Source organism: Panthera pardus, unplaced genomic scaffold, assembly GCF_024362965.1.
Source record: "Panthera pardus isolate Hobbes unplaced genomic scaffold, ASM2436296v1 HiC_scaffold_11, whole genome shotgun sequence".
Classification (NCBI taxonomy): Eukaryota; Metazoa; Chordata; class Mammalia; order Carnivora; family Felidae; genus Panthera; species Panthera pardus.
This window is the reverse complement of record NW_026526666.1, coordinates 99,972,420-99,983,340: the sequence shown is the minus strand read 5'-3', so window position 1 is coordinate 99,983,340 and position 10,921 is coordinate 99,972,420. Positions and strand designations below refer to the sequence as shown.

Sequence of the window (10,921 nt, the reverse complement as noted above, 5' to 3'; positions counted from 1 at the left end):
AACCATCGCCACCATCAAATTCCAGCACATTTTCGTCAACCCAGAAAGAAACTCCATCCCCATGAACAGTTATTTCAACCCCCATAGCCCTCAGCCACTGGCAGCCACTCATGTATTTTCTGTCTCAATGAAGTTGCCTGTTCTGGACAGTTCATGTAAATGGAATCCGACAACACGTGACCTTTTGTGTCTGGCTTCTTCTGTTCCCAGCCATGTTTTCAAGGTTCACCCAGGTTGTGGCACGTCTTAACAACACCGAGCCCACGGCACCCCTACCTAAATGGAGAGAAATGCCAGGCTGGGACACCGCGGACAGCATTTTCTAGGATTAAATCCCTGAAATCAGCTTTTGAAACATATATATGTGTTTATTCTTTCTCAAAGTAAACCACGTGACTCATTTCCAGTTAACTGAGGGGATGGCTGGCCGGAGTTTATAAAATCACTGAACTTTCGAACTGACAGGAAACAGAAAATGCGTAGTCAAGAGGTTGCAAACCAGTTGCCCAGAAGCCAACTTGGCGATCGGACGTGTTTGTGTGGCCGATACAGGATGTCATTAATATGTGAGCCAACATTTCCGAATTTGGGAGCGCTCGCAAAAAAAATTCTTTAAAAACACAGACGTCTGGTAGACCAGGGCCCGCATTTCGCTGGGGTGGGGGCGTGGCTGGGCGAGGGGCGGAGCTTCCCCCTGCCCTCCCCCCAGGTCTCCAAGGACCCGCCCCCCCACCCCCGACAGGGCACCCTTCACGGGTTACCTGCCCTGACTGTAGACCTGTGAATTCGCATCTCCTCACACTGGTCTGACCTCTTTTACAGGCAAGCGCTGGCAGGTGACCTGACTTCCCAGAGGGGACAAACCTCGAGTCAGGGGGGAACCGTACATGCTGATCGAAGTTCTGTGCTTTTTCCTACCCCGTGGACATCCCCTCCCACCAGGGTGACCAGCTCATTCCGGTTTGCTTGGGAATTCTCTGGTTGTAGAACATAAAGTTCTTTAGCCCAGAAACCCTCTCAGTTCCAGGCAAACCGGGATCTTTGGCCACCTCCCTCTTGCTTCCCGCCCTTTTCCCCCACCGAAAAATAAAATAAGTTGAAAAATGTTTAAAGCACTGGGCCAGACACCGTCATCGTCAGCAGCCCTGCCCCTGCTCTTTCTCCAAGCGGTGCGCAGTCCCTGGGGCAGTGGCTGGGTGGGACCCGTCGTCCTGGGCCTCCTGGGGCCCGCGTGGAGGAACCTGGCACGCGGAGGGCCTCGGTTCCCCGCGGACGCAGCGCGCTGATCCCTTTCTGCCAGATGGCGGCGAGCACCTCTGTTTGTGATTAGGGTGCTGGCTGCACTCGGAACCCAGCAAACCCATGATGAAAGCTTCGAGAAGAACATTGTTAGAGACTTTTCATAGTTTCCCAAGTAAATTGGAAGCGGAGACCGAAATCTGTTCCCAAACAGGCTCCTCTTTTTTTCTCTGTCACCTAGGCACTCGGCATTGTTGTCGAATTGTTTTTCCTGGGCTCGCTCACGGCTCAGAACATTCCCTCAGAGTGACCTCCTGGCACCTCGCAAGCCCGGATCATCTCCCAGCCCCTCTGCACCAGCTCCTTATCCCGCAGGAGGCAGGTGATCCCCAAGTCCTCTGATGTGGCCGCAGGAAGGGGAGCAGTGGAGCGCCGGCCACAGATCCTCTGCAGGGACACCGGGCTCTGAACAGGCAGCCGCCGGCAGAAGGACAGAGCCCCGCCCACGCGTCCCCTGCAGGCCCCCTCCGGGGCCCTCAACCTCTTCCACGGCCTCCTGGAGACCAAAGGGCCCTTGGGTCTTCGCCGTCTTTATTGCTGCTTATAAAAAGCTAGTAAGCAGCTGGTTTGGTTTAGAGAAGTATGCGGCCAGGGTTATTAAACAGAACCAAAGCTGAATAATGAGGAGAGGAAAGGGAAAGCAAGCCGGCTTGTACACGCAGGGACGGTGACAGCTCGTAAATCCCAGCGCCGCCTGTTTCTGCCTGGGTCTCTGGCCGGGACGACGCCGTCCTCACCGAGCCCGAAAGAAGCCCCGGTTAGACCAATCTCTTGGAGAAAACGCACTCCGCCCTCCTCGCCATCCCCCTTCCCGTGTGTTGTCCCACACGTACTCCTGACATTGGGGTCAGATGAGGCAGAGTCCTTGGGGGAGGCTGGTCGCACAGTAGATGGCCGTGGGAGAGATGACCAGACGGTAAGGAGGAAGGGGCTGAGCGACCTCAGACAGCTCCCTGCAGTGAGAGGCGCTGAGATCACCGATATCCTGCGAAGGCAGAGGGCGCACTGGGGACAGGGGGCTTGGTGGTCACCTCGGCTGGAATAAAGCTGCCAGCCCACTGGGGTCCTAGAGCTTTCCAGAGAGGAAAAGCCCAGGACGTGTGGGCTCAGGACTGGACTGTGGGGGTAAATGATCCCTCCTCCCGCTCTAGGGGTGCCTGTGTCACACTGGGGGGCCAGGATTCAGTATAGCACGTGGGTGGGCGCAAAGGGAGGAGAGAGGATCGGAGTGTGGCACCGTCTTCTTGTCAACCGTATAATCCTCCAACCCAGCTCTGGAGGGACCTTGTCCCACATCTGAGAGAGAGAAGCCACAAAAGGCAGAAAGAAGTGAAGCGTAACTCCTTAGAATCTGCTAGAAACCGAAGAGAGCGTGGCCTGTGTGCTTAGGGTCTTATACAAGGATCCCAAAACGGGTGGGCAGAGGCTCACATCTCTTTCACTTCCGCTGAAGCAACATATAAAGAAATAGGAAGAAGATGGGGCCGCCGAGGAGACGAGGAGGGGTCACAGACAGATACAAACCACGGAGACCCGACAAGGTCAGCTGAGGGCAGGGCAGAGGGTGTTCAGGGTGGTGCTGTTACAAAGGTGACCCACTGGCCTGTGTTGGTCAGCTAACAGCTTGTCACAAGGACATCAAAACAGGGGTAGCGATCAAGAATAAATACCAAGAAGGGCGCCTGGGTGGCTGAGTCGGTTAAGTGTCTGACTTCAGCTCAGGTCATGATCTCATGGATCGTGGGTTCGAGCCCCATGTCAGGCTCTGTGCAGACAGCTGGGAGCCTGGAGCCTGCTTGGGATTCTCTCTCTCTCTCTCTCTCTCTCTCTCTCTCTGTCTCTCTCTCTGCCCCTCCCCTGCTTGCTCTTTCTCTCTCAAAATAAATAAATAAACTTAAAAAAAAAAAAAAAGTAAACGCTGAGAATCCCCAAATGCCCTTTTCCCCTTTTTAGGTTGGTCCCATTCTATCTTGTGAGACCAATTTTGTGACCATTGACTCCAGTAACAAAAAAGAAATGGGGGGGCCTGTATGGCCTTTATTTCTTCCCTTTCATTTTCCTGAGCATGCCACGGTTATCATATTTCACAAAGGCAGCCGTCTGTGACGCACGGGACATTTCTTAAGCTGGGCCTTCTCTGCAGATAGTTTGAGACTCCCTGTGGCCCCCACGCTATGAAGCACCAAGGACTACCCCTCCCCCACTCCCCAGTCCTGGGACCAAAAAACACTGAAATCCAAGGCAGCCCTGGGGGGGGCGCACGGGGCCACTGATCAGGCGGCCAGGAGCCCAGGAGCCTCACGGGACGACACGGGGAGCCACCACAGGGACACACGGGGGCCGCAGCTGGTAAATCTGTGCCCTGAGCCGCCCAGGCATAAACCCAGGGGCTATTGGAGCCAGCCCGGCATCCGCCAGAAAAACTGAGGATGTGGGGGGGGCGGGGGGGGGGGCCAGGTTCCGGAGACCCCAGCCATCGGGCTCATTATGACTCTACTCTTCCCCTCCTGTCTCCTTCCCCGAACACCAGATAGAAACGCCAGTTACACAGGGCACAAAAGGACGGTGTGCCTTTCTTTTTAAATCAAGATCACTGCCTGCCCCCTCCCCTTCTATATATGCTTTCCAGTTCCTGTCTTGACACCTACTGGCTTGTGGGACAGGGAAGGTGCCTTCTCTGTGTTCGCTCCTCCCCAGAGCTGCTGGCGAGAAGGGCCACTCAGGTCTCTCGAGAACCGAAAATGCCATTGGCTCCAGTCCAGGAGAGAACATAGGCTACGATTCCATGTATACAAAGTCCAAAACCAGGCAAAACTAAGCGAGGCCGTGAGTGGCGAGCACAACGGTTACCCCCAACGAGGAGCGGGGACCAGGGGGCCTGGGGAGAGGGTGCCGCCCGTGTGCCGTTGCTTAGTCTGGGTCCTGGTGAAAGATGCATCCAGCCGGTGACAAGAAAATTGAACCCTTATGGCTTGTCCACGTTCTTCGTCACATGAAATGCCAATATGAAGTTTGAAAAACCTACTGGCTCCAACCGTACAACAAAAGTAAAATAAAACCCCGGGAGACCGAGGTCTCGCTTGACTTGGTTCTGCTTGGGTGCAAAGCGCGGAGTCGTAGGACCACGGAAAAGAACAACCGCCCCGCAAGAGAAGCTGAGATCTGCTTTTTGGGTCACTGTTTTCCCAGGTGGTTGGGAGGTGGGGGGCATGGTTGACTCATTTTCCTTGCTCCTCCCTCCTGCTCCGTCCCCACCGTGTGGGGCTGGACGGGGGCCAAGGGCTGGAGAATTTGGGCTGTTGCTTTGGTAATGCTTAAATATTGGCTTGGAGTTATAATGGTAAAATAAATAAGCAGGAGCCTTGGGGAGCTCAAAGCGGCCCAGCCTGTTGTCCCAGATCCCTGGTCAAAGCCCATGCACCGCGGTGGCTCAGCTCACCGAAGTCTCTAGGTCTCTCCAGCTAGGACAGAAGATAGGTTAGGGGCTGCACGTGCCCCAGATGCTCAGGGACCCATTCTCCACGCTAGATGTCCTGTCTCAATAGACTCTCCTAAGATTCTTGCTCACGGTGGTCTGGCGATCTAGTGGCCAGGAACCCGAATCGGGGGCCTGGGGAAAAACTTTCTCCGTCTCTGAAGGCGGGGCGCGCACGGGGGCAGCTCGTAGAGCTAAGATCACTGCTATCAGCAGCCCTGCTTGCTTTTCGGAAGGCCAGGGCAAAGGAAATTGAGTCGTTTCTAGAGGGTACGTCCAGGGACCGGGAGCCGGGGAAGTGAGATGCACGGCGGCGGCCGAGCAGATGAGGCCGCTGGTCCAGGAGGCAGAACAGAGTCTTGCCCAAGATAAATTCTGAATTCCAATCCTCGCTCTTTGCAACCAAAAAGACCTCGGATTTGGAGGCGGATGGCAAGCCCTTGACTCCTCCGGGCCTCGGTGTCCCCGTCTGTAAGCCATCGAGAGAGTGGGACTCCGGCCCTGGGAACGAGTCCCTTCGAAGCTCCTCCCAGCAGGCCCTCCCCACGCAGATGTTCAGCGCGCTCGCCTGGCCCGTTCCAAAAGCATCCAGATAATAAACCTCCACCGAAGTCTTGGCTCCGAAGGTCAGCTCGTCCTGCTGTGTGTGTGAGGGAGGAGAGAGCACACAGACTTGGGCAGGGGTGGGGTGGGGACAGCTCCCTCTGGGCAAACGCTGAGCCCTGGGCGGTACTGGGAGGAGCCCGCCGGCGTGTGTGACCACCGGCATGAGGTCATCGCCGCCCTCCCCCTGGGGCGTGATGTGTCAGCAGGCTGAGAGGGGCCTGGAAGCCGTGATTCATGGCGGTGAACATTCCTCCCGCAGACCTCAACCCTCAGCCCACGGCTGCCCTTCCCAGCTGCCTCTTTGTTTTCTCTCCCTCCGGCTCGGTCCTCCTAAGGCTCCAGCCGCAGGCAGCCAGGAGGGCGTGGGGTGACACAGGGCACCACGGGGGCCGGGTGTCCCCGCGGACACTGGCGATGCTCCTTTTGACCCGCTGGGCCCCTGCAGGGCCACAGGCAGCACAGTGATGCTCGCGGTCGTTCACGGGACACCTCCTATGTGCTGTGTGTGTGTCCAATGCTTGCGGTGACAGCTGTCCCTTGAGGGGGCGTGTTTGTCTCCCGGGACGGCCCATGACAAAGTGCCACAACCCGGGCGAGGAAAACAACATACATCAGTTCTCCGGGTTCAGGAGGCCACAAGTCGGAAGTCAAGGTGCCGGCAGGCCCACGGTCCCTCCAAAGGCTCCGGGGGAGAATTCTTCCTGGCCGCCTCCAGCTCCTGGAAGCTCCAGGTATCCCGTGGCTTTTGGCCACATGACTCCACTCTCCGCTTTGCTTTCGGGTGGCCTTCTCCCCTCTGCTCACGTCTCTCCGTGTGGCCTCTCGTCTTCTTACAAGGACACCAGTAGGCAGATTCAGGGTCCACCCTCAGGCCAGGGTGATGTCAGCAGGAGATCCTTAACCGATTACATCTGCAAAGGCCCGACTTCCCAGTGAGGTCCCAGGGGTGGAGGCGAATTTGCGGATCCCCTTTTTTACCGATGAGGAAACGGAACCGGCAAAGTGGTTGTTCTTCAGTCCGTCCCATTCCACGTGGTGCCACGACCCACCCCGCTGTGTCCACTGACGCCCGGACACATCCAAGCAGGAGGGGAGCCACGTGGGAAATCTCAGCTCCCGGGAGCAAAGCACGGTCCCACCCGCCAGTCTTTCTCCAGCTTCAGTTGCGGGCGAATCCCCGAAAGGAGCTTGTAAAATCGTTCGCGGGTTCTGACCCAGTTGGCTGGCGGGGAGGGGAGAGCCACACCGTAAACAAGGCCCCAAACCGCATGTGACTCGGCACAGGCAGGTACCAACGGGGTCCGACGCCGCGTCCTGAGAATCCCAGACGCATCCATTGAGACCAGACCCCGGACTGGAGATCAGCCCGTCTCCGGCTCAAGGTAGGAGCAGAGAGCACAGCTCAGCCGGGGAGACTCGTCCCCCGTCCACGCCAGGCGAGCCCCGCTGGGGCCCCGCGGGGACCAGGAGCCCTCGGCCCGCGGCAGGCAGCTTGCGCTGAGCAACCCAAGGCCAGCTTTGGATTCAAACTCCCGTTCCTGAAGGAGCCAAGGCAGGCTCGTTCTGGGAGAGCCCCAAGGCAGCTCTGGGCTCTGCCCAAACCCCAGCATGGGGGATGCGGAAAGGCCCAGAGAGGGAGCCAAAACCCTCTTTCCCCTTTACCATTCCAGCGCAAAGAGCTTTTCCCCAGGCCCAGCCCGTTCCCGTGCTGGCGTCACCTGCGCCTCCTCGGTGCCAAGCGACCATGGAGACCCAGCGCTCGCTCTCCCTGCCAGCGGGGGTCCCGGCCACGCGCCCCATGCAGCGCAGCTCCGTCCCACGGCCCAGAGCCCCGAGCAAAACAGGTACAGCTGGTGAACAAGACGTCCTTGGCATCTCACCCGGGCCTCCTTTTCCAGGTCCCACGAAAATACATGAGCTCAGCTTCTGGACCAGTGGCCCAGGTTTCCGCGGGGGCCCTGCGGGCGACCGTGCCTAGAATTACCTCTGACTTACAATCTGCTTGCAGGCCCCAAACTCTCTGAGGTTTAAGAAGGGAGAAAGCAGGGGGCACCTGGGTGGCTGAGTCGGTTAAATGTATGACTTTGGCTCACATCGTGATCTCACAGTTCCTGAGTTCGAGCCCCCCCATCGGGCTCTGTGCCAACAGCTCAGAGCCTGGAGCCTGCTTGGGATTCTGTGTCTCCCTCACTCTCTGCCCCTCCCCTGCTAGTGCGCTCTCTCTCTCTCTCTCTCAAAAATAAATACACATTAAAAAAAATTTTTTTAAGGGAACAAGCAGGAGTAAAGGGAAGAAAAGGAGTCTCACCAGCGAGCAGGCCCTGTGGAATGACGGCGCATCCTAGGATCCCTGCGGATGGACATCCGCTGTGTTTTTATTTCGTATTAAGGTGAGATTCACATAACATAAAATGAACCATTGTCAAGGGAAGAATTCAGTGGCATTTCGCAGAGTGTTTATTCACCCTGTCGTGCAACGATCACCTCTACTTACTTCCCACTCGTCCCCCCAAAAGGAAACCCCTTACCATTAAACGTCCCCTCCCCACCTCCCTCCTTCCCAGCCCCTGGCATCCAACAATCTTCATTCCGTCTCTACGGACTCACCTCTTCCGGACACTTCCTATAAGTGGAACCATACACTATGTGACTGGACGTCTGTTATTTCCACCGGCCGGCCCCTCAATTCCCTGTTCCTGATCGGAGCGCGGGTATTTCACTTTGGGGACGGCATCCCACCCCACGCCCCTCAATCCGCGTGGCTGCCCCACCCACCGCTCGCCGCTGGCACGTGATCGGGCGCCACGATTGGCTCAGGGACGGGCTCGTGACTCGCTCCCAGCCAATGAGAGCAGCCGCAGGACTTACCCTGGAGCGGGCGTCCGGGCCGGGTGACAGGAATGGCCGGGGCCCACTGTTGCTGCTCTGCGGGGAGTGCCCACCTGAGAATGGAGCCCACACGGAGGGAGGTGGAGACAAAGGCGGAGTTCTTGCCGACACGGGCTGAGCACCTGGATTCAGCTCTTCCTGAAGGCGGGGCTGTCCCCAGACGCCGCAGTTTTGAAAGCTGATAACTGCCTTTTGTGCTCAAGGTAGTTGAAACTCGGTTTCCGTGACATGGAACCCACACAGTCCCCGTGGCAGACGTGACTCTGTTTCACTCTCCTGTCTTTGCACCTCCCCATCCCTTATGGAATAAACACAACTCCTTAGCGAGGAGCCTGAGGCCATCCTGATCAGCCCCTTGCTGCCCTCCTTTATCCTTTGTACGGCCCAGCTCTCCTTTAATATGCCAGCCACACAACTCACACACACACACACACACACACACACACACACACACACGTGCACACCCATGATACTTTCTCCAGCCTTTGGGCACACACCTTCCTGCCTTCTTTTCCCAGAATGCTCTCATCACCCCCAGCCTGACCCCCCCCAAATGCTTACTCATCCTTTATCACACGGTTCAGGCATCACCTCCTCCAGAAAACCTCCCCTGACTAATTGCCCCACCTCTCCTCCAGCTGGAAGCCACATCCGGGGCTCCCCGCAGCCCTGTGTATGGCTCAGTCCCAGCATCGGCCTGTGCGGTGTTTTTAATGACCCGTCCGTGCCTCCTCTCCGCCCAACACGGTCAAACGGGGGTCCTTTCAAGCCACATCTGTGCCCGGCTCACTGCTGACCAGCTCAATGCTTGGGCCACAGCAAGGCCTCAATGCATGTCTGCTGAATAAATGAATGAACCAAATGTCTTGGGACGCACTGTCGGAGGAGGCCATCCGTCCGTCGTCCCCCCTTCCTCACCGGGTGGTTCTGATTTGCAGAGAAGCCGAGGCAGTGGGGTCAGGCCTCTGCCTGCCTCTTGCCAGCTGGCCCCATGAGCTTTGATTCAGTGTCTGGGCCTCCGTGAGCAGAGAGGAGCTCAGAAGGTGACGTTGGCAGAGATAGGACCAGAAGCCTCCTCGGCTCATTCTTCTTTATTTCTGAGGCTCCCAGAAGGGACCGTCCCCCCTGGATGCCATTGAAGGTGTGAACAGCGGCGTGGGCCCGAGCTGGATGCCTCAGGGCTGCCTGGGAAGCGGCTAGCCAGGGAGCGCAGGAGCCAGAGGGTGAAGATTCATCGATGCCTCGACCCGAGTTGTAGGCGAGATGAGTTATGGCTCCGGGGACAACCCCCTTCCTCTGCCAGTCCTTCCATTTCCTTGTGAGGGAGCAGAAGTTGTCTCTCTGGACACGTCCTGCATGCATGCCTCTGGCACCTGCACTTCTCGTCCTGCCACGTGCTGCCGCTGGCACCACTCAGAGACCCCGCAAGTGCCCAGCCAGACTCCCCCCCCCCCCGCCCCCACCCCGCAGAAGAGTGCCAGGCCCACCTCTGGAAGTTTTTTGGTGGCAGGGTTACCGTGGAAGATTGCTTCTCAGGGATTCCTTTTTTCGGGAATAGTCTGTGACTTTGGGGGGAAGAGTGGCGTTTCATTCGTTCGTTTATCCGCCAGCATTCATCCAGAGCCTTCCGCGAGCCAGGCTCTGTGCTAGGTGATGTGTAGGGCACAAACACGGAGGCCGTTTCCACCCTGGAGCCATAACACTAAGTTAGAAAGGGGCGCCTGGGTGGCTCAGTCAGTTAGGCATCCGACGCTCAGTTTGGGCTCAGGTCACCATCTCACGGTTTCCCGAGTTGGAGTCCCGCGTCGGGCCCCGTGCTGACAGTGCAGACTCTGCTTGGGATTCTCGCTCTCTCTCCCTCTCCCTCTCTATTCCTTCCCCACTCTCTCTGTCTCTCTCAACATAAGTAAATAAACTTAAAAACAAAAAGAATAAAAGAAAAAGAAAGAAAGAAAGAAAGAAAGAAAGAAAGAAAGAAAGAAAGAAAGAAAGAAAAGAAAAGAAAAGAAAACAAGATTTTACACCTGCCCTTAAGTGAACAGTTTGCTCCTAAAGGGAAAAACAAAACAACGAAACCTGATTCCAGGTAAAGGGAGATTTCGCTCCACCGGTGAGAGAGAATGTGCTCCGGAGAAGGGCACGCTGAAGGTGTGGTTCCTTCCCGGCCTGGAGCCCCGGTGACGTCATAAACACCAGACCAGAGAGAATGTTCCAAGTGGCCCCCCATGGCCTGCATCACCTCTCCCAGAGGATTTGTGAGGGAGCCTCACAGGGCAGGGCCTGGTCTCGGAGGTCACTGGCTCCCTCGTGACAGCTGACTCTGCTCCAGGGAAGAGGAACTGGAGAAATTCTAGAAGCGGGAGAGGATCACCTTCCAAAGGGCCCCTGCCCTCAGAGGCCACCTCTGGAGCCGGACAGCCCCAGCAGGCTGGAATCCTGATTTCTGTCTTGTTCTCTGCTATGTCTCTCTGAAACGCCAGATCACAAAGCCCCGCAATTTCCCCGTAAAGTTTGCAGGCCACGCGGCATCTGTGGCCACCGCTCCACTCTGCCACGGCACAGCCACGGCAGCCTTGTTCACTGTGGAAAGAATGGCCACGGCCGTGTCTGAACAACAGGCTTTATTTATGGACGCTGAACTTTGAATTTCCT

The 10,921-nt window shown here is 57.0% G+C and overlaps 1 long non-coding RNA gene across 1 annotated transcript; it reads right to left on the bottom strand.

The window, feature by feature from the left end:
* Positions 1 to 9,345: 9,345 nt before the first annotated feature.
* On the bottom strand, positions 9,346 to 10,197 carry LOC109274069 (uncharacterized). Its single transcript, XR_002083427.2, has 2 exons — positions 9,757 to 10,197; positions 9,346 to 9,584 (listed from the first exon to the last, which is right to left on the bottom strand). It is a non-coding gene; the product is annotated as an uncharacterized LOC109274069 (long non-coding RNA).
* Between the last annotated feature and the right edge of the window lie 724 nt (positions 10,198 to 10,921).